Raw genomic sequence first — 21,333 nt, forward strand, 5'->3', positions numbered from 1 at the left:
TACCCTAAAGGAAATCCAAAATAAATAAGTAAACTGTAGACTCGGTGAATATTTTCATCTGAGATGACTGAGCAGGAGCTTCCAGAAGCTCACCTGTCAATCCCCTAGCTTTCCCAGTAATCCAGGTGGAGAATCTGTGGGATGGATTTCCACGTGAAGCAAAATTACATGGTTGCAAGGGGGAAAGGTGAAAAATGTGCAATAAAATCAGTAGCAAAACCTCTCAGAAGCTTGGAATACAATCTTAAGTTTTGAATGGCTCTGATTTCTGAACAGGATGGCGGGCCTTAATTTGGGTTTAGCTTCTGAATGTGTTCTATATATGGGTTCTGAGTGATTTGATAAGTAGAAATTTTCCTGGTGACCACATGTCTATCTCAATAGTTCTTTTATGCTTTCTGCATGCTTTCCATTATTGTTTTCCTATTCTGAAAACTACACAGCACACAGGGAGCAAGCCCAGGCAAGCCTGTCCCATCTCCTCCTGAAAGCTCTCCACATCCTGCCCTCAACCACTGCCCCTTGTCCTCATCACCACTGCCACTCAATAACTGCTGTGCAGATGTAGCTTGACCTTAACTTACTCATTTCTTATCTCCTGTTGAAACATACTGAGGGTGATTCACAGAAGGGAGAAAACTCTAACTGCATTCTAAACATAGAAAAATCAACTAAAAGTGAAGGAAAGATGGAGGGAGCTTGGAGACATTTGTGCCACAAGTGTTAATAGCATTGCTTTAATTATGTGTCAGATTTGGCTTTGCAATTCCTTGAAGCAGGATGCAAAAGAAAATCTAAAATAGTTCTCCTTGTTAAAAAAATGGAAACAGACAAATCCTCATGGGACAAAATTGCATTTTTTATCCTGCTACTAAACCATGAAAGAGATTTCTTATGTGAGTTTTTATGAAAAGAACAGGATGATAGAGCAAGCAGTATTGTTGGAAGAGGAACAATTATATGCACACAGATTTTTTCTGGCCATGTTTCAAGGACCCAACAAGTCTCTTGTTCTTGGGATATGAAGTGAAAAACAGAGATTCCAGGACTCCACAGGATTCAAGCATGATACTGACTATAAAATAGCTCGTCCCAGAACAGCAAGATAACTGCAGTGAAAGTGCTAAAGGCATAAGTTAAGAATGATGTCACAAAGGGTGGTACATTTCATTCAGTTATTCACATATTATCAATCATTTAAGCAGTCTATTATTCCCAAATTTGGTTTCCCAGAACATCGGCCAAACAATGTTAAATGCTATTGGGATATGTCAATGAACAAGATAGATGAAGTATTTTCACTTATGGAACTTAACTTACAGAGAAAGAGACAAAAAGTAAAAACAATTAACATGCTTGTGTCTGCGTATATCTGTTTGATCAATGTTGGGAAAAAAAAACAAGCAACAAAGAAAAAGGCAGAGGATAACACAAAGGAAAAAGAAGCTAGAGCTGCTATTTTAAGGTTGGTGGTCAGCCAGGATCTATCTGAAGCCAAGACAAAATGAAGAGCAAGCATAAATAAATCAATCAACCAATTTGGGTGAAAGGATCAGAAACTATGAATGCCAACTGTGACTCTAAAATTTTACATGTTGAAATCGTAATCCTATGTACATTAGAGTGTGAGCATATTAGGAAAGAGTGTTTTTAAAGAGGTAATTAAGTCAAGTGAGGTCACTGAATTGGACCCTGTTCCAATAAGGCTGGTGTCTTTAAAAGGACAGACTATCTGAGAAATACACAGAAGAGGCCATCATCCTGAAGCCAAGGACAGAGGCCTTGGAGAGAATTAGCCTTGATGGCACTTCCAGCCTCCAGGACTGTGAAAGAATAAACTTTTGCTGTGTAAGCTGTAAATTATAGCAGCCCTGAGAAATGAACACAGGTCTTGCTCTAGCAATTGATTTGACTTGTGTGAGAAGAGTGAGTTGTCAGAGTACAGTGAGAGAGGCAGAGGGACAGAGAGACTGAGGGCGAAGTGAGGCCCGTGTAGTCCATGAGAACAATGGGGACTGCCTTCCACATGGCCAGCCCAACTCCATTCACTCAAAACTATCGATGAAATTTCCATCCATGCTGATGGCATCTTGCCCTGCACACCTTCTTCTGCCCATTGCACAATTTTCTTTCACACCATGGAGACATATGTAATCCATGATCAGGGAAGATTGCATGCACCCAAACCTTAGCTATGGAACAGTGAACATGAGTAGAAAAATATCAAGAGGACCAACCTTAACTGGGATAATTCCGAAGAACATTTTATAGTTTTCTCAGAGCACTGTATGACAAAGTCCCAGTGATCTGGAGCAATAACATTTTTGTCAGGACAGCCTTTTGTGGCTATATCCCTTTTTTATGTGTTTTTTACTCCCCATCCCTGTTCCACCCCATGCAACCATTTAAATTGAAGCCTGTTTTGTGAATATACCAAACCAAGACCATATTTGGACTTTGTTCCCAAATGGTTAATTTTGGAGGAATCTGAGCAGGAATATAATATGAATGGATTTCACAGTAACAGAATGTCTCTGGCTGCTCTTTGGAGAGATGGGCCGCTTGAGATAGAGTTTGAAGGAGTAAGACTGTGTCATATGACAAGGATCTAACATATTCATAGACACATCAGAAAGTGGCCTGCACCTATGGCCAAATCATATCCAGCTCCAATGAGTCTGCTTGGGAAAACCACAACCAAGTTTGGTGACATTGTCATCTCCTTCATTTTATTTGAAAAGCAGAGTTATGGAGAGGGAGCGAGAACAAGCGTGATCCACCAATGGTCAACTTAAAAATGGCCGTAACAACAAGGGCAGAGACGGGTTGAAACTGGGAGACAAGATTTCATCAGGTCTGCCACAAGGGTGACAGTGACCCAAGCACCTTTACGATCTATCACTGCTTTCTTGGGCTTGTTAGCAGGGAGATGGCTAGAGAGCAAGACAGGCAGGACACAATCCAGGGGTGCTGGTGTTGGACTAGGCAGCTCATTCTGTTAGCTCACGTGGCTGGCTCCTGTCATCTCCTTCTCAATCTGTTGTTTCCTTCCTTGTCTCCAGAAACAACATTTATACTTGTGATCTCACATAAGAGTCAGTCCTCAGGGGATTAAAACACAAAGTAGGTATTTCTATCACTGATCTGTAAATGAAGAAGTAGAATCCGTCAAAACAGAAAGGGCATATCCAAAGTCAGTCACCATGAAATCAGACAACTTGTGAGGGACTATTTGTCCTACTATGAGTCTGTTGTGATATAACAGAAAGCCAGGTACTGGCTGTTCAGAAATATTTATTAATTAATGAACAAGCAGGATAAATATAATGAGTCTATGGAATTGTATCATAAAATGAAAAAACTTTTCTTAAAAAGTATTGATTCTAGTACACTCCCAATTTCTTTATATCACCTTGATGTCTATTAAAATCCCAAATATATATTCACCACATTCTCCAGCTTTCCTTTCTTCTATCTGTACTGCTGGCATCAAATTATGGTGACATCTTGAAGATGCTTTCTTAACACATCTTGGGGGAAAAAGACATTAAGGATTACTGAACTGATGCACAAGAAAGGATGACGTTCAGCTAACATTTCATTAGAACCTAACCTGGGGGTGTGGAATTTTACAGTCCATCTTTGGCCCTCCACATTTTAGAGACAAGAAAGCAGTGAGACAGAGATTTTAAGTGACTTGCTCTACATGAATAGCCGACTCAGAATTATGAATCAATGAATCTCACCCAAAGCATCAAATGACTCTATGCCCTGCCTGTCCTCCCCCAACCCCCCAGAGAATGTGACACTGTGAATAAAAATAGCAGCTGGATGGAGACCACAGTGCATGAACAGAACTACAATAGCATCCAAAGATGAAACATATCGTAGGGGAAACGGCAGGTTGACATGAGCAGAGGGCGTAACCAGGAGTGTGGCGAGTGCTCCAGTGAGAAGTCCTTACAGTCGCTAAGCCTTTGTTTCTTTGAAATGTAGGACTTACAATATCTGCCTTAACCTCACTCACCTGCTTTGCTAACAATAGGGTGCTGTTCGACTACGATGATAAGGCATTTTTTCTGAATACTCTATTTCAGTTCTATCTTCTTTCCCCACGTGCATGCGCATACATACTTGCAAACACACACACACAGTTGTGGTATGATTTCCAATACTACACCTTGGGTAGAAGAGACCCCTCCCTCCTGAAATGATGACCCAGAACTCTACCCAGGGTGTAGTATGGTCCATCACACTGAGAAATTGCTGAGTATCATTAAGGGGAAGTTTGAGTCATTTAGACAACCATGCTCTTGATTTTTGTCATTTGTATTTAGACATAAATCACTGTGTCATGTTTGGTATCAAGTGGGTTTTCTGTGCCCCAGTTTCCTTGTATGTACAGCAAACAATTGCTTAAGTATTCTCCAAGTATTGCATCAACTATGCAATTCTGTGACCGTGCATAGAAGGAAAAGGGAGACTCTCCTTGGCAGGGCATTGCTGCCCCCTATTTAGTGTGTGGGATTAAGTGGGATGATCAGATGTAAATGGCTTCTGGGGCCTGGGAGGCAAGTTCATTATCTAACCTTGAATCCCAACGTTTGGAGAGTTGCTCAGGGGCTTAACCATGGTTAGACAAAAAAAATGTAGAAAAAAACAATTGATAAATTTTTTTTTCTACCTACCTACTACTAATTGATAAATATTTTGAACATGCTCATCTCTAATCCCAGCTTTCTTTCTGCCAATAACTGAGGATTGATAAGCAAAGGAGTGTTGGGTTGTCCTATCAATGCATGGACAAAGCACCAGAATAAGAAAGAACACTCGATATTTCATATTAAAGTGATGCCTGACACAAAGTAGGTGCTAGATTAACCTGCCTGAGCTTCTCTGTTATCTGTAAAACGGGACCAAGATCTTACCTGGCCCACCTCACATAGCCAGGAGAGAGTTACAACTGCTGACCCAGTTTACATTGTGCTTATCAGCGTGTGATGCAAATCAAACACCTCTGAATAATCAGAGGCCCACCAGGAGGAGTTTGTTGACAGGTCCTCTAAGGCTTGTGCTTAAGGTAAATGCCATCAGTTGTATGAATGTGTAAGTGAGTTAGTGGGAAAGGGGAAGCACCAGTATTTCAAATCTGCATCATCCATTGCCTCCTTAAAAAACTGCCCAAGACAGCTTGGATAGGAAATTAGTGAAGATGAGGGCATAGAGACTCTGCACTCTAAGAAAATGAGGTAAGATGGAGAACAGGACCTTCTTTGTCCAGGAAGCAGCCTTGATATTGTAGTTAGACTAAGCCTTGCTTAGGACCCTAGCATCACTGTTGCAGAGTTTGCACTGAGCCAGTTTTGTCACTCCCCTGAGCCTCAGTGTCCTTATCTACGGATTGGACTATCTCGGGAGCTGCTGGGAAGATGGAATGAATCAGTGACATGGAGGGCCAGCCAGCACTTGGGGCCAGGGATGCTCATGTGCTGTAGATCTCAGCCCTTCGCCATCGCTCTCTGGAGTAAACTGCTCTGCAACGTATGGCCATGTTTCAGGATGCTTAGTTGACTGCAAGCAGACAGGGATGTCAGTGTCATGTGTATGTGCATAATCCTGGACCTGGTCTGAACCCTGCGTCCTGGGCTTAGCTTGGCTTATAACCTGCTGTCAACCTTAAACAAGCCCCATCCTCGCTCTAAACTCCTTTTCCTCAGTGTCTAGAAATAAAGGCTGAATCATTTCTTCAAGAAGATCTCTTTGGCTCTTAGCAACCAGAGGAACTGTTACGTGGATAACAGTGGGCTTGTGAGAGTAAATGGTCCTCTGATGGCTACTACCCCAACCCCCAGCACATGCCATAGTTACCCCATTCAATCTTTGCTATAGCTCTACTAGACAGACCAGCCTAGCATATTCTTCTTCTTTTTTTTTTTTTTTTCAGAAGAAACAAACACAGAGAGGTAATGTAAACAGACTGAGGTCATGAAACTGAAGTCTTTCTAATTTGAAATTAGGCAGTGTGATTCCAGGCTTCAGATTCTCCAGTGTATAAGTCTTGTCTTTTAAGATAGATATGCATCCAGCCAGCCCCATTTTACAGATAAGACAACTGAGTCTTAGGTATATTCCCAGTGCCTTGCTGGAAGAGCCAGGACTCCCACTCACAGCACTCTAATAAGAACAGCTCTTCTCAAGACCACAGTGGGGGAAGGCATCCTTGCTAGGATGCCTGCCTACGCTGGCAGGCCAGGCATACCTCTTTGGATTCTGAGATGCCCTGACTGAACCAGCATCTTGCTCCAGCAGCTTCCTCTCCTGCCAGACTCCGGAGTGGGCTGAGATGGGGGGTAGTCTGCAGGTGAACGAGCAGATGCCTCTGCTTTAGATTTATGAGATGCTGTATCAAGTCCCCAAAGAAGCAGATTAATCACAAGGAGTTATTTGCCTTTTAATTAAAAAATATTATCAACCGTGGCTCTGCCTCTGCCAATTCTCACAGCAGACAAGAAGGGGTAGCATTAGCAAGTGAGCAATATTAATTTTCCACAACTAATTTAGAGATAATATCCTTCGCATGCGCCCACAACTCACAGGACTGTGCACCAGGCAGGCCTTTACTCATGGGCCCTGGCTAGTATTCCTATCTTTGACTGACTTTAGAGGCTTCTGCAAGGCAGGAAGTACATGGAACACAGGGCAACTAGGCCTGGGAGCCATGGGCATGTGGGGGTCCAAAGAGATGCATCTTTTAGATAAAAACTGAAAAAAAACCACATATTTCTCAGAGAAAAGTTGGGTGTCCAGCATCATTGGATTTTTTGTGTGACCAAATCTGATCGTGATGCTGTAGAATGAATTGTGTATTCACGGTCAAATTCATATGCTGAATTCTAACCCCGATGCCTCAGAAATGGACTGTATTTGGAGATGTTTGGTGCTTAACTATGGACTTGACTTAAATGAGGCCCTGATCGCATGTGACCATGATTGTTATAAGAAGAGGTGACTAGGGTACATACACACACGCCAGGGGACCATGTGAAGACATTGGTAGATGCTGCCATCTGCATGCCAAGGCAAAAGAGCTCAGAAGGCATCAAGGCAGTTAATGTTCCCATCTTAAGCTCAAAACATGAGAAAATAAATAAATGTTTGTTGTTGCAGCCATCAATCTGTTGTGATTTTGTTATGACACACAATAGTCAGACTAGCCTGATTCCTGGCTTTCATTTCCATGAAATCACAAGACTGAGAAGACAGATCCCCACAATGCTGTTCACGCTGGTTTTCTTAGTTCAGCCGAGAGAGACCGTGCAGGTAATCTATTCACCCCTGAAGCTTAACCAGGAGTAAAAGAGAACACGTGAAGATGATGCAGGTGTCAAAGCAGGACAACTTCAGTGAAGAACTGCCATATCTCTTCTCCAGGGAGGCCCAGAAGCCAGACTCTTCAGGACACACCTAAGTGAAGCTTTCCTTGGCATCTTCTCATGCTGTTTCCCACTCCCAAGGCTCACTACCTGCCTCTGGTTCACAAAAGTATCCTTTCTTGGGCAGAAGCTTAGCCCAGCAGATAACCTAGCTACCATACTGCAATGTCTCTGTTTGAATCTTAGCTTGGCTTCCAATTTCAATTTCCTGCTAATGCTGTTCCTAGGTGGCCATGGCAGTGGCTGTAGTAACTGAGATCCTGTTACCCAAATAGTGCCAAGACCTGGATTGGGTTTCCAAATCATAGTTTCATTCTGGTATCTCCTAATGTATCATGGGCATATGGCAAGTCAACCAACAGAGAAGAGCTCCCTGTTTGCCTGTCTGTTGTCTCTTTTTCTCTGCCCCTCAAATAACTGTACAAAATTAAACAGGTCCATTTTAATATATTCCACTATATGCACATTTATTTGTTCCTGAAAATTGGAACAGCACATCAAAATTTCCTTTTCTTGCAATTCAAACATTTGAATATCAGAAAATCCAATTATCACCCATAATTATTATAATCAGCCAATGTTTTCTTTACATTCCTTTTCCCCAAGCTACTTTGCACATTGGTCCTTGGTGTTGGGTTTCATCTTATTGATACCAGGTTTCTAAAGCACAAAGCAATATCTGAAATATATTGGTACTTACAATTTGAACTCAAGTATATAGGAAATTATTCAAATACATTAAAATCATAGATTCCTTCCAAATTACCAGTATCCAGTTAGGAAGAGAAAGATACCACAGAACTTAGAGGGTATATTATCAAAATTACAAGTATACTAGTAAGATCTGTATACAAGTCTTAGCATAAAGTAGCGTTCTCTACTACATAAAATTACTGGTAAGAACAATGTAAGAATTAGTTATGCCTAAAATTATTCCATGTCATTATCCATTCCAACCCAGCATTCTAAGAAGAATCCCATCAATGATGTAGGCAGTAGCCCCAGCTTTATCTGAGTGTCTCGCTTCTTGGTTCACTCTGAAATCCCTTAAGATCAATGTAAACAAATTGTCCTTTTAAGGTGAGAATAACTGTTCATTAAGAGGTAACTCAGTGCTACCAGCCTTTCTCTGTACTCAGATTTTCAATGTCTTTCCTCCTGTTGGGCTTGGGCAAGTTACTTCGGATCTCCTGGAATACCTTCAGGTCTCAGTCAGGCTGTGGAGGTAGATCATCTAGGACAAGGCATGAGAACTTAGTGGCAGAGATGAGTGTTAAGTTACTTTGGTCCTTTGGCAATTAGAGACGGCTGAGGCTTGACTGTTTCCTTCAGGAAACATCTGGAGTTACACTGGCTGTTAAGTCATGGAGTGAACACCATGATAGGAGTAGAATAATCTGGCAATGTCAAGGTTAAATTATGTACCCCCAAAATTATGAACCAAATACGGAGTCAATACATTGATTCTCCTTGCTTCTCTTCCTAAAATGTTGGTACACCCTACTCAGGAAATATGGCTTGATCAATGTATAGTGTGTGCATTACAGCAGTTGTGAGAATAAAGTATTACAGGCAAGAAGGAATTACTGTCTCCATGTTTAACTATTCCCACATGATTTGTGGCAAGTTATACCACCCATATTGAATACAGCAGTACTTTCCATCTCCATATCCTTCAGTATGGCTCTGCCCCACTACCATCTGGAGGTGAGGTTTAGTTCTTCAATCCCTTGAATATCAGCAGGTCTTACAATTTCTTCAATAAATAAAACACAACAGAAGCAACACTGCGCCATGCCTGGCCTTTCAGTCTTAAAAACCAGCTGCAACAGCAGCAAAGATACTATTGAATTAGTAGTGGATTTCCAGAGAGAAAAGACCCAGAAGAGAGACAGAGGGGAGAGGATATTAGGGGAACATGCTCAGATGTTTATGGAAGCTGGAAAGTCCCACAACAGATCATTTAAAGCTGGTGAGCTGGAATATCAGTGGCCTTGTTCAGTTCAAAAAGGTTGAACAGTGAACCAGATGATGTAATTCATGGTCAGAGGCTGAAAAGTGTGAGAACCCAAGGGGCAGCTGATGTAAAAGCCGAAGAGTCCTCAAATTGGGGATTCTTGAGTTCTGATCCAAAGACAAAAGGAAAAGAGTACCTGGTTCCAAGAAAGAGAATCATTTTCTCTTCATTTATCTGGGTCCCTGGCCATTTAGATAGTGACCTGTCTATATTAAAGTTTGGTTTACCCTACTCATTTCACAGACCCACAGGTCAAACACCCTTAAAGACACACCAAGAGTAGTGTTTTGCTAATTTTCTGTGTATTCTTTAACCTAGTCAAAGTAATGCTTAAAATTAAAACTACAATGATCATACTTTGATAAGGCCAAGTTATGCTTAAGCCAAATGAAGAGAGGGGCAATGCTGAAATCCAAGACACAGAAGTGAGGCTATAGCTTGAATGTAAACCTTCCAACCTTAACTGTACCAGTAGGTGTCACATGGAACAGACACAGGTCCTTTCACATAAATTCACCTGGAAAATTGCAAGTAAAAGTGGCCGACATTGTGGCACAACAAGTAAAGCTCCTACATGTACTGCCATCCCTTACGGGCATTGGCTCAAGTTCAAGCTGTTCTACTTCCAATCCAGCTTCCTGTTAATATGCTTGGGAGAAAAGTTGGAAAAACAGGCAAGTGACTGGATCTCTGCACGCATGTGGGAAACCCAGAGGAAACTCTTGGCTTCTGGTTTTGTCCTGTCCTTTGTGGCCATGTGTGGAGTGAAACAATGAAGAAATTCTCTTTCTCTTTTGTTCCCGTCCTTCATCCCTCCATCCCTCCATATTTGCCTCTTTTGCCTTACCCTTTTAATTCTGCCCCTCAGATTAAAAAATAAATCTTTGAATAAGTATAAGCAACTTAGATGACTATTTTAAGCCATTCAATTTTGTGGTTGGTTATAGTGCAACAATAAGCAAAACAATGTGGGTAGCACATTGCAATAGAAAATCTAGGTACAGAGTTGCTAGATATAGAACATTTACAGCCTGCTTTGACATCTTACCACAATGTGCTGATAGAGGACTCAAATTTTCTTATTCTAAATGTCTTCATCCATATGATAAGAAAGCATTTATTCATTCAACAAAACTCTACCAAGAGCTGGGAGATAACATGGTGAATGACTCTCAGCCCCTGTCCTGGAGAATTTGTAGTAAGATCAAGGAAACAAGGCAAGAAACAAAATTCACTAGGCATGAGTACCAGTTCTTCAGTTTCACTAAGGACAGAAAATCCTTGAAAATATAAGAGGGATGACAAGAGTCCTAGGTTCACTTTTGGGACTGGTACAGAAAGAAACAAATGAAGTAGAGTTTAGATGGGGATCGACAATGCAAAGCATTAGTCAATGGAACAGTGTTGCTTAAGAGGAGAGAGTAGTATGTGTAAGAGTTCACAAGTAGCTTTGGAGAAGAATCAGGAAGGTGAATTGAAAGCCAGTTGGATATATGAGTTGTATATATCCACTTCAAGTCCTTTTCATAGATCTGACCAATCAAAGAAGTGTGAAAACGAACTTGTTGAAATTGACTTTTGGGGTCAATTTTGACTTCTAGAAAGAGTGCAACTGAATACAGAGAATGTTCTGAGAAAAAGTTATTTTAAACATTGTTAGATGAGAAAGAATTAGATTCAAGAGAAAAAGATTGTTTTAAAATTCAACAAATTGTTGCAGAAACTATTTCAGAATGTATAATTCAAAAATACAAACTTTGCTTAGTTGAGAACATAAAAGTACATCTCAAAGTCACTTCAAATATAAGAATTTGTAGAGCTGTGAAGTGCAACTTGCTGGAAAGACCTTCCATGGGAATGAACACTGGTGCTGTTTGAAGACCTGTGCAAATCGCATCCATTTCTGGATTACGTCTACTTAATGTAGAAAAAGGTAATAAAATAGTAAAATGATAACCAAATCAAGGGTCATGGAAGTGTAGGAACGGATTAGAAGCATAATAAATGTAATGTGCAAACCTTGCAGAGGAAAGAGGAGGTCCACATAAGCTACTAGGGACGAACCCTGGGCAGGCAGATCTGGACTCTGCGAAGGTAGGATGCCAGGGTCAGGAGAATCAGTGAAACAACTAGCCTAGGCCCTCACAGCATGAAGCTGTAGACACTGCCTGGGCCCCTACCCAAGACCAACTCCATCTTGCAGGTACAAATTAGAAGTCACTGGTACCTTGCCAAAATCGGTGTTATCATCGTGAAAGGTGACTGTTCACTCTGCATGTTCTCATCTAGGCCACATTCTGGTTTCCAAGACACTGTAATTCCATTCCCAAAAGCCCCGAAGTCTCTTGCTTAGGTCTATCATAGTTCAAAAAAAATAATAAAAATCACTCAAAATTGCTGTACCCATGACGATATGCTAATTTGAGATTTCTGAAATCACATAATCTACTCTAACATGAGTCATTACCCAAGAGAAGAAAGTAAAGGAAATTTGAAGCACAGTGTATAAGCATGTGCAGTTATATGTCTCTGTGTGTGTGTGTGTGTGTGTGTGTGAATGAGCCTTGCACACAGCCATGGACTAAGTGACGACCTTGTACTTAACTGAGGTAAGAGAATGAGGAAACACCTGTCAAGAAAGCCAGTAAAGCAAATGAAGGGAAGCACTTGGCATCCATTAATCTAAGACACTTTCCACACTGATACCGAATGCAGCTTTGACCAGTGTTTAAAAGCCTGGATTTAGAAGTCCACAGACCTGGAACAAATTAATTTCTTTTGGTGTGACCTAAGCACAATTATCTGGACTCTAACCCTACTTTTCTTATCTGTAAAAGAGAATAAGAGTAATATCCACATCATCATGTTAACATTAGCATTTAAATGAGACAACATAGTTTAAGTGTTTAGGTGCAGGCCTGGCACATAGTGAATCCTAAATAAACATTGTTATTGTGAACACGGAGATCAAAGTGGAAATGCTGGCTCTGAATCCTTCCTCATATTCAACAGTGATGTCACCACACCTATAAAGCCCAGGAGGAAGCAAAGAAATTTCACCAGCATAGGTTAAAAAGAAAAACAGAGAGAGAGAGAAGAGTGGAGGCTTTGACCTTGTATAAACCTGACATACATCCTCACATGGATCAGTGTTGAGACGAGTTTCCCAACGTCTACTATGCACCTACGAACAGCAAATAAAAGCTAAAAGGAGAGTAAAACAACTCTGACTCCTGTACATAATGGATGGTAATAAATCATGAATAAGTTGTTCGTCAGGAGAAAAACAAGTGAGTGGCCATGCATTTCAGCAAATAAATCACCAGCAATGTTTCTGGAAACTGAGACAAGAAGCATGTGCAGGGAACCGATCAGGTCTACCAAGATGTGTAAGTCAGGCACGCCATTAGTCTGAATTAGCGTCTCGTTGATTTTAAGGTCGAGTCCATCTGCTGAATGACTTCAACTTCACACATTACTCTATAATTTGACCTTGTCTTTCTGAGAAAAGAGTCTTCAGCAGTCTGTTTCCTAAGAGGTAGAAGAAATGTTCCAGTCATCCGTCAAGAAACTGGTATTTGCAAATCCACCTAGACCAGTGATGTGCTTCTGACACATTTTAATGACAACCTGAAAATCAGGAAGTTGATTCTAACAAACCAAACATGTTATTTTAATGATGAAATCTATCATCCTAAGGGAAAGGTTGAGGAAATTGCCTATCAAAGAAAGTCATAAAATTGTGAAGTTGAAAGGAACCTTAAAAATTAATGAGCTCAACATTGGTATAGGAAAATTAAGTGGTTCTCTCTAGACCACAGAGCTCGTGGATATAAATCTGGATGTAGATTCCTAGTCTAACCTTTGATAGGCTTTGATATACAAGAGGAAACATCCCATGAGGAGAAAACTGAGCTTAACAGAGAATAGGAGGCAGAATTTTTACTGGGTGTAAAGTTTTTCTAAACTCTATTGTAGTAGCTTGTTAAGAAACCCCATCTCATAAAACCAGAAGTTAAGGCCAAGGATTTAATCTTCATTTAGACTTGTTACCAGGGGTTACAAAACCCCTGCCATAACAGCATTGGATGTACTATATCGGCATGTGGCTAAAGGCTCCGAAACATTTCATAGAGACTCAGATCTTTTCTATGTGACCACCTGTCTGCTTTATCACCGACACTCTGTGTTTGTGGTAAGACATACAAAATCTCTCACCCATGGAACAAGCAGTACCCCCTTCACTAACCGTTCCACATCCTGTCCTGGGCAATGGGCTCAAAATCAGTGTCAGATAAGAAAGTAAAAGTACCAGAAAGAAGGGGCTGGGAAAATATACACAGGATTGTTTCACATGGATACTTATCAAGGTCATGAGAGTAAAAGACTGCATAAAAGTCTTGACTGAATTATGACACATTCTCTACCTTCTGATGAGAACTCCGGGAGAGATATCAAATCAGCACTTAGACTGCTCTTAGAAGAATGAGGAAAGCAATGACTCAAATTCAATGAGTCAAAGATATCAAAGCTACCAAAGGATTGAATTAAAAATCTCACGAAAGTGGCTGCATTGCAATAGATGCACTATGGAGCAATAAAATGCCTAACAGAGGTTTTTTTTCACAGGAGGTCTGGAAGATCTTCCATTCACTGAGCCCTTTTGAAATCTAACCCCATTTCATGCCTGCTTTTCTGAGAGCCCAGCACATGACTCTTCCGGATCTACCTAAAATGACTTAAGACCTGTGACCTTCCTGTTCAATGTAATTTATTAACATAAAAATGATTGTAACACTTCCTTCTCCTCATGGGATTTATTTCATCCTCATCTAAATATCCATTATTCCCAAGACTATTCTAATCTTTCCCATGTGCCTGAAGCTCTTGTGAAGTTTGGAAATAACTCATATCTCTCAGAGGGTGTCAAAATGCCAGCATTTATGTAAGTCACACTTATATATGTGAGCTATAGAAAGTCTGTATTTATATTCTCATGTATTTGAGAGTGCTCTGCAAATTGAACATCTAACTGATAATTTCTTTCATGAGACAATCCAATAGACAAACATTTCATGAAAACCTGATGTGAGTTAGTCCCAGGACTGTCAATGGGAGAACAGAGGCATTAAGACAGGAGTACATGATTAAGACACAGAAATGTTTCAGATGGCAATGTGTGTAACAGATCTCCTCCGTTTACTAAACAATTCATTTTTAGCTTTAAACTATGGCACTTTGGGAAAATCCTAAATATTTTCATACATACCTTGCGGGGAAAGTTATACTCCAATTATATCTATACAAGTGCAGGAACCAAGAAAACCTAAATGAAAAATTAGAGAAATCTGTTGTGTCAGGCACAACTTAGCTATTCATATTTTGACATACTCATTGATCAGATATTTCAGCTGTAACAAACACACTTGCAAGCTTCCTTGGAGAGAGGTCTCCGCTTAGTGTTACTTAGATGCATTTCTTAGATGGCAAATTAGTATTTCTTAGATGGCAAAATTTAACAATACATAAAATAATTTAAAACCAGGGCATAATGGAGTAAATGAAGAAGGCCAAGTTTCAAGTTTCTGATTTGAAGAAGGAAGAGGTTGGAAGAGAAAAAGAAAACTGGGATAAGGAGCTAATAGATTTATTCATGTGTCATTTGGAGCAATGATTTAGAGGAGACTATTTTGCACCAAAAACCCTAGGAATACTGAAGCCAATATACTTTGCAGAGGCTGCGTGGATATCCTGAACCCCTGGTCTGCTGCTCTCCGGGTGAGCGTGTGGGTTCAACTGAGTCCAGGCCCCTTCAGTTCTTGTTTTCCTGAGTAGTGTGTTATCTGGGCTCTGTTGCTTCTGATGCCGACATGTCTGTGATATCATAGAATTGATGGGTTTCTGTTATGAGAATTTTCTGAGAAATGCCAAGTAAAGCCTTTATAGCAACAACCATCCTCCTGGGATAGAGTCAAATAAATATTTTTCTAGTTTCTTCCCTCTCTCAACTTTGTCAAGGAAGCACAATTGCCTGGGGAACTGTACATCCTCCACAGACTATAATTTTTCAGAAAGAAAAATGTAAAAGCCAGGAGAGGAAAGAAAGGAAAGGCCAGCAGGGGGAGAAGAGAGGAAGGGAAAGGGAGGGAGAGGGAGGGAGAGGGAGGGAGAGGGAGGGAGAGGGAGGGAGAGGGAGGGAGAGGGGAATGTATAATGATATCACTTAGCTACATCCTAAGAGCATATCCACCTGAGAGCAGAGACTCAGGCCACAGTCCCAAGAAATCCCCTCTTGCTGTGAAAAGAGTACTTGAGAAATGGCCAGCAGTAGTTATGGAATTTATACCTGAATGGGGATTTTTCCACTCATCAGGTGTATGGGTTTTATTATTCAAATTATAGTTGTACTGCATTTTCCAAAGAAAAAAAAATTATTTGAGTAACACTATTAAGAATAATGCAACAAGGAATTCTGAAATTCTTCATGTCTCAGAGACTAAATAAACAACATATTAGTTGGCTCATTTTAGTGGAGAATACAAGAAAACTTCATAACAGAAATACATATATATCTATGCTGTGAGAGAGAGGAGTACTGCTACTCATTTACTGATCCAGGCCTTGAACACCTACAATGAACACAGTTGGCCTGAAACCAAATCTGGGAGCCAGAAAATCAATCCCAGCATCCTACATGGGGAGTAGAAAGTCCATTCCCCAGGCCACCTCAGTTCCTAAAGTCATACTTGAAGGAAGCCGGAGTCAGGAGCCACCAGGGTACCACACCCAGGCATGCCAGTGTGCTATGCGAATACCTTAACTGGTATCTTAACCCCTGTGGGTAAACGCCTGTCTCATAAAAACTGTACTTAAACTTCCAAAGACATTTTATGCCATACAAGGAAAACAAAATTGGGTTTTTTTAAAAATAGATTTATTTTTTATTGGAAATACAGATACATGGAGAGAAGGAGATACAGAGAGAAATATCTTCCATCCACTGGTTCACTTCCCACATGGTCACAACAGCTGGAACTAAGCCAAACCAAAGTCAGGAGCAAGGAGATTCTTCTGAGTCTCCCATGCAGGTGGAGGATCCCAAGGCTTTGAGCCATCCTCCATTGTCTTTCCAGGCCACAAGCAGGGAGCTGGAAGAGAAGTGGAGCATCCGGGACACAAACCGGTACCCATATGGAATCCCAGCACACGCAAGGCAAGAATTTAGCTATTAGGCTATTGCACTGGGCCCCACAAAAATGATTTTTTTTAAATGTCACCAGTTACTTTTAAATGATGCTTCAACATTTTTAACAGAAAAACATCTCTCTCTCCCAGGCATTTCTCTTATTTTGCCTGTGTTGAAATAGAACTGGGAAAAGTGTTTGGCACAACAAATATTGCAAAGGGAGAATGTTATCCAATAGTAATTTATTCTGCTTCCATATAAGTTAAATGAAAAGTAGATTATAACAAGAGCAGCTTAGTTTTATATTGGCTCTTTCTGCAGGATTTATGGAGATCATTTGTATCTCTCTAACAGGAGAGAGGAGTGAATTATTTTCCAATAGCCACACTGTCCATGGATAGGCACAGCCTTCTGAACCAATTTATCGTTAGGTTTCAGCTCCCAAGAATAACTATTTCAAAGCTGTACTTCATCTTACTGCCTCTAGAAGACCCCTAATAAAGACCCAGATAAAGAAAATTTCTCTGATCTCAAAAATCAGAGTGGGGAAAAGATGAAAAGCAGACAGCGTTATGCCACATTCTTACGTGAGAAAGGTCAAAGGGGACCAAAGCAGCATGAGCACGCTCATAATTGGAGCACCCGTCACGTAACAGTCCCATTGCAGGTGTGTCTACCTTGTGAGACTAAATAAGATGATCCAAAGGAGAAAAAGGAAAGCCACTTTACTCAGAGCTTGGTATAGCAAGTTGCTCAACTACTGCCACCTTCATTTAGGCAGAAACTCACAAACAGACCTGGAAATGGAAAGGTTTCCAGAGGAAAATGGGAAGGTTTCAGGTATGCTCTATCGGGAGGCCAGTGGTTGGGATGGGCTACCTGCAAGAGTGGCATGCTTTGAGGTTGCCTGGGATAGTATGAGCGACTCTGTAGTGACTTCAAAGCTGGAAATGAGGATTGAAAATAGGAAATCAATCTTAGTCACTTGAAATTGACTGACAGATCGTTTGATAAATTGTTACTACTTCTAAAAGTAGTCCAGCTCTCTATAACTGCCTTCTGAGGTGAGCTGTTCTAGATAAAGGGTTAATTGCCTAGATCGGTGGCTTCAAGTAAGGGACTGAAGTTCTATTCATTTTCTGTTTGTCGTGTGCATGTCTATGTTCCCTTTGTCCTCACCTTCATGCTGTGAATCAGAGATCATCACTCCATTCTATGAAAAGGCAAACGGAACCTCAGAGTATGCCAGGCAAGCAGGTCATGAGTTTCAAAGCCACAAGTTTAACGCAGCAAGCTTTCTTACTGAGAAGCAATTAGAACAATGTCCCTATCAGGGTAGAGCTACTCTATATACCACACACCAACTGCTTCTCCCACACCCCAAAAAGTGATAGATAGATAGATAGATAGATAGATAGATAGATACTCTATATACCACACACTAACTGCTTCTCTCACACCCCAAAAAGTGATAGATAGATAGATAGATAGATAGATAGATAGATAGATAGATAGATAGATAAAAGCATCTAGGGCCTGGCATGATGGCTCAGTGGCTAAATTCTCACCTTGCAAGTGCTGGCAATCCCATTTGGGCTCTGATTTGTGTCTTGGCTTTCCAGTTTCCACATAGCTCCTTGCTTATAGCCTGAGAAAGCAGTAGAGGATGCTCCAAAACCTTGGGATTCTGCACCTGAATGGGAGATCTGGTAGAAGCTCCTGGCTCCTGGCTTTAGATGGGCCCAGGTATGGCCAATGTGGCCATTTAGGGAGTGAGCCAGTGGCTGGAAGATCTTTCTCTCTGTATCTCCTCTCCATAAATCTGATTCGCCTTTCCAATAAATAAATAAATCCTTTAAAAATGTTTCTAGCTCTAAATAGGGTCTAATGGAATTGAGTTGCTCCTCTCCATTAATGTGTATCCACCGTCAGTCCACCTCTGCCTGCCTCAGCTCATCACTTCAGTGCAACAAACGTTAATTAAGAGCCTTCATTTTTGTTGGGATATCAAAATGTATCCACGCACAAGTATAGCCTATGATTATTCTGCATTCTGGTGGATAGGAGAGCAAGTTAAATACAGTTATTCAATCAGCTAAGTGCAGTAGGAGGGATGGGCCAGGCCATTTGTGCAAGAGTACAATATCAAGGCACATCATTCACCCCAGCGGAGTCATGAAGACAGCGTTCAGACTAGTCGGCCATCAGGGAAGGGACGGCCAGGTGCAGGGCGGGCATGCGCCCTTGCCTCCCGTGAGCTGCCATCTCAGCTGTTTACCACCTTCCGTCAAGACCAAGCTCTTTCCTTAGAACACTGTCACCTGCTTTTGCCGGCATCTGTACCCAGGCCTGGGTTCTTAGTTCTGCATGTGTCACTGTTTGCAATAGCTGGTGACAGAACAGATTTGAAGTAAAAAATCTGAAGCTCAAAACCCATTATTTTCTCTGTTTCCAGGTTTCTCTGCCACGAGAGATATGTGTTCAGCCAGCAGTGGCAAAATGCCACTGTTACTTAGAGCTGAGCAAGTATTCAATATTTATAGCCCACTGGAGGACACCTCAGATAAGTAGAAACCCAAAACCATGTTTTGCTAGAACTACTGTAACAAAAGACTGTCTTAATCAACAAAACAGCAGCCCTCCACATCCTAGAGACCAGAAGTCCAGGATCACAGCACAAGATGTCAGCAGGCTCAGTTCTCTGCGAGGACTTTCTCCTTGGTATGTACCCAGCGCTTTCTTAAAAAAAAAAAAAAAAAAGTTCACACGGTCATCCTCCTGTACGAGTTCATGTTAAATCTTCTTATAAGGACACCAGTTGTAACGAATTAGCTATCAATCCTGCGAGCTCTTTTTGGCTTAAGTGTTGCTATAAACACCCTGTCTCCAGTACAATCGTATTCTGAGGGACTGCGGTCAGGCTTCAGTCCTCCAACACAATGGGTACATCTATGTGGCCAGCTCACTGTTCTGCACAAGCCAGCCTTGAGGACCGTGACAGACAAGACCGTAAGTTGACTTCCAGCATCCTAGGAATAATGTGTCCTGACTTGGAGGCCAGACACTAATGCCCTATCAAATGAATGTAGGTCCAAGATGTCAAATGAAAAACAATGGCCTTGCCCACTAATAAACAGAGGTCCCCAGTTCTGAGCAACTCAGTCCCCATGAACTAAGGTTGGATACTAAAAAGAAAGAAAAAAAACTGAAGTAGAAGGTAGGTATTGTATTCTATGGTAAGGGACTAAATTAAGATGGAACCCAGGGCAAGAGTCAACACTTCTTGGACTTCATGTTCGCAGGTCATCACCCACATGTCCCAAGGGCATCTGCGTTTTCTTTCCACGGCTGCTGGCTGCTGGCTGCTGGCTGCTGCGGCTCTCTGCCCAGCAGGACACTCTGTGCTTCACAATGCAGCAGCAAAACATCCTTATCAACTCCCCAAGATCCAAGCTCTGCCAGGAACTTGCTCTACATGAAATGTACAGATCAAAACCCCAAGGAGTTTGACATTTATATTTTTAATAGATTTTTGCCATCTTAAAATACCCACAGGCTGCGACTGAAGTGGAAATGTGTTTGCTTTTAATTGCAGTGTGTGCTCTGAAGCCGCACAGCCTCCTTCCTGGGAGCGCAGCGTCTGCGCCAAGCAGAGCTGGGAAGGAACAAAAGGGCCGAAATGCCACACGATAAGAAATATTCTTTTAGAACTCTTGAATAACAGGAAATCTAGGGTTTAATTCATAGAGGAAGAAGATTTAGAGGACAGGACAGCTACAAACCTCTACATAATTATTTTCCTGCCGCTCCTAAGCCCGTTTTTGGAACCTGGTTTCATTTCTCTTCATCTAAAAAGTACACGTGGCCACCTTTCTGTAATAGGTACTGATCGCCTCTTGAGTGACTGTGAGGCACACAGGCATGCAGGAGCAGGGGCTCTTTCCTCATGTTAGTTAGAACTCTGTATTCCAAAGCAGTTCTCTGGACTACATGGGTAAACCAAGAGACAGGAGAGCTTTTCGCATCTGAGCCCAGGTAACCTCCTGCCCAAAGTTCTGCTAACTACTCACACATCTGAATCTATTGTACTTCTCTCTATTATGAATTGGGATTAGTTACAAATATTAAAAAGCCCATTTTCTTGAATAAGAGGATTATAAGCATTCTTTAGAGGTCTCAGAGTTCAATTACAAACTTCTCTGCATAATAATGATAATTCCTTCACCAGCAATATTTTCATTATAATGTGCAAAGAGGGATCACAGACTCTAATATCTTCTCTAGTGATAACATGTATTTCCAGCCCCGAGCATCTTCATCTAACCAGACACTGAGAAGCACCTTTGACAAGGCTCCCTAAAAAATCCAAGCTTATGCAGGAGAGGACCTCCAGCCCACCCTCTCTCTCTGTTTTTGATGTGGTGTTTCTTCCTCTCTCCTCTACAATTCTCAGGGGAGCCATAGGGCATCTTAATTTTAGAGGAGAGTGTGCACAGATCCACTGCTTCTGTTCCCTCATGGGTCCCAGCTGGGGTTCGGCTAAGCCCAACCTAAAATGACACACTACCTGGGTGAGCAGTTGGCACTTACTTTTATGAAGGCGTATTGATTTGGCACTCAGTAAACACTATAGTTTCTACTGACTTCATCTGGCATACAACATAGGCATCGCCCTTGTACTATTGTAATACTATGTA

Source organism: Ochotona princeps, chromosome 11, assembly GCF_030435755.1.
Source record: "Ochotona princeps isolate mOchPri1 chromosome 11, mOchPri1.hap1, whole genome shotgun sequence".
NCBI classification, from domain to species: domain Eukaryota; kingdom Metazoa; phylum Chordata; class Mammalia; order Lagomorpha; family Ochotonidae; genus Ochotona; species Ochotona princeps.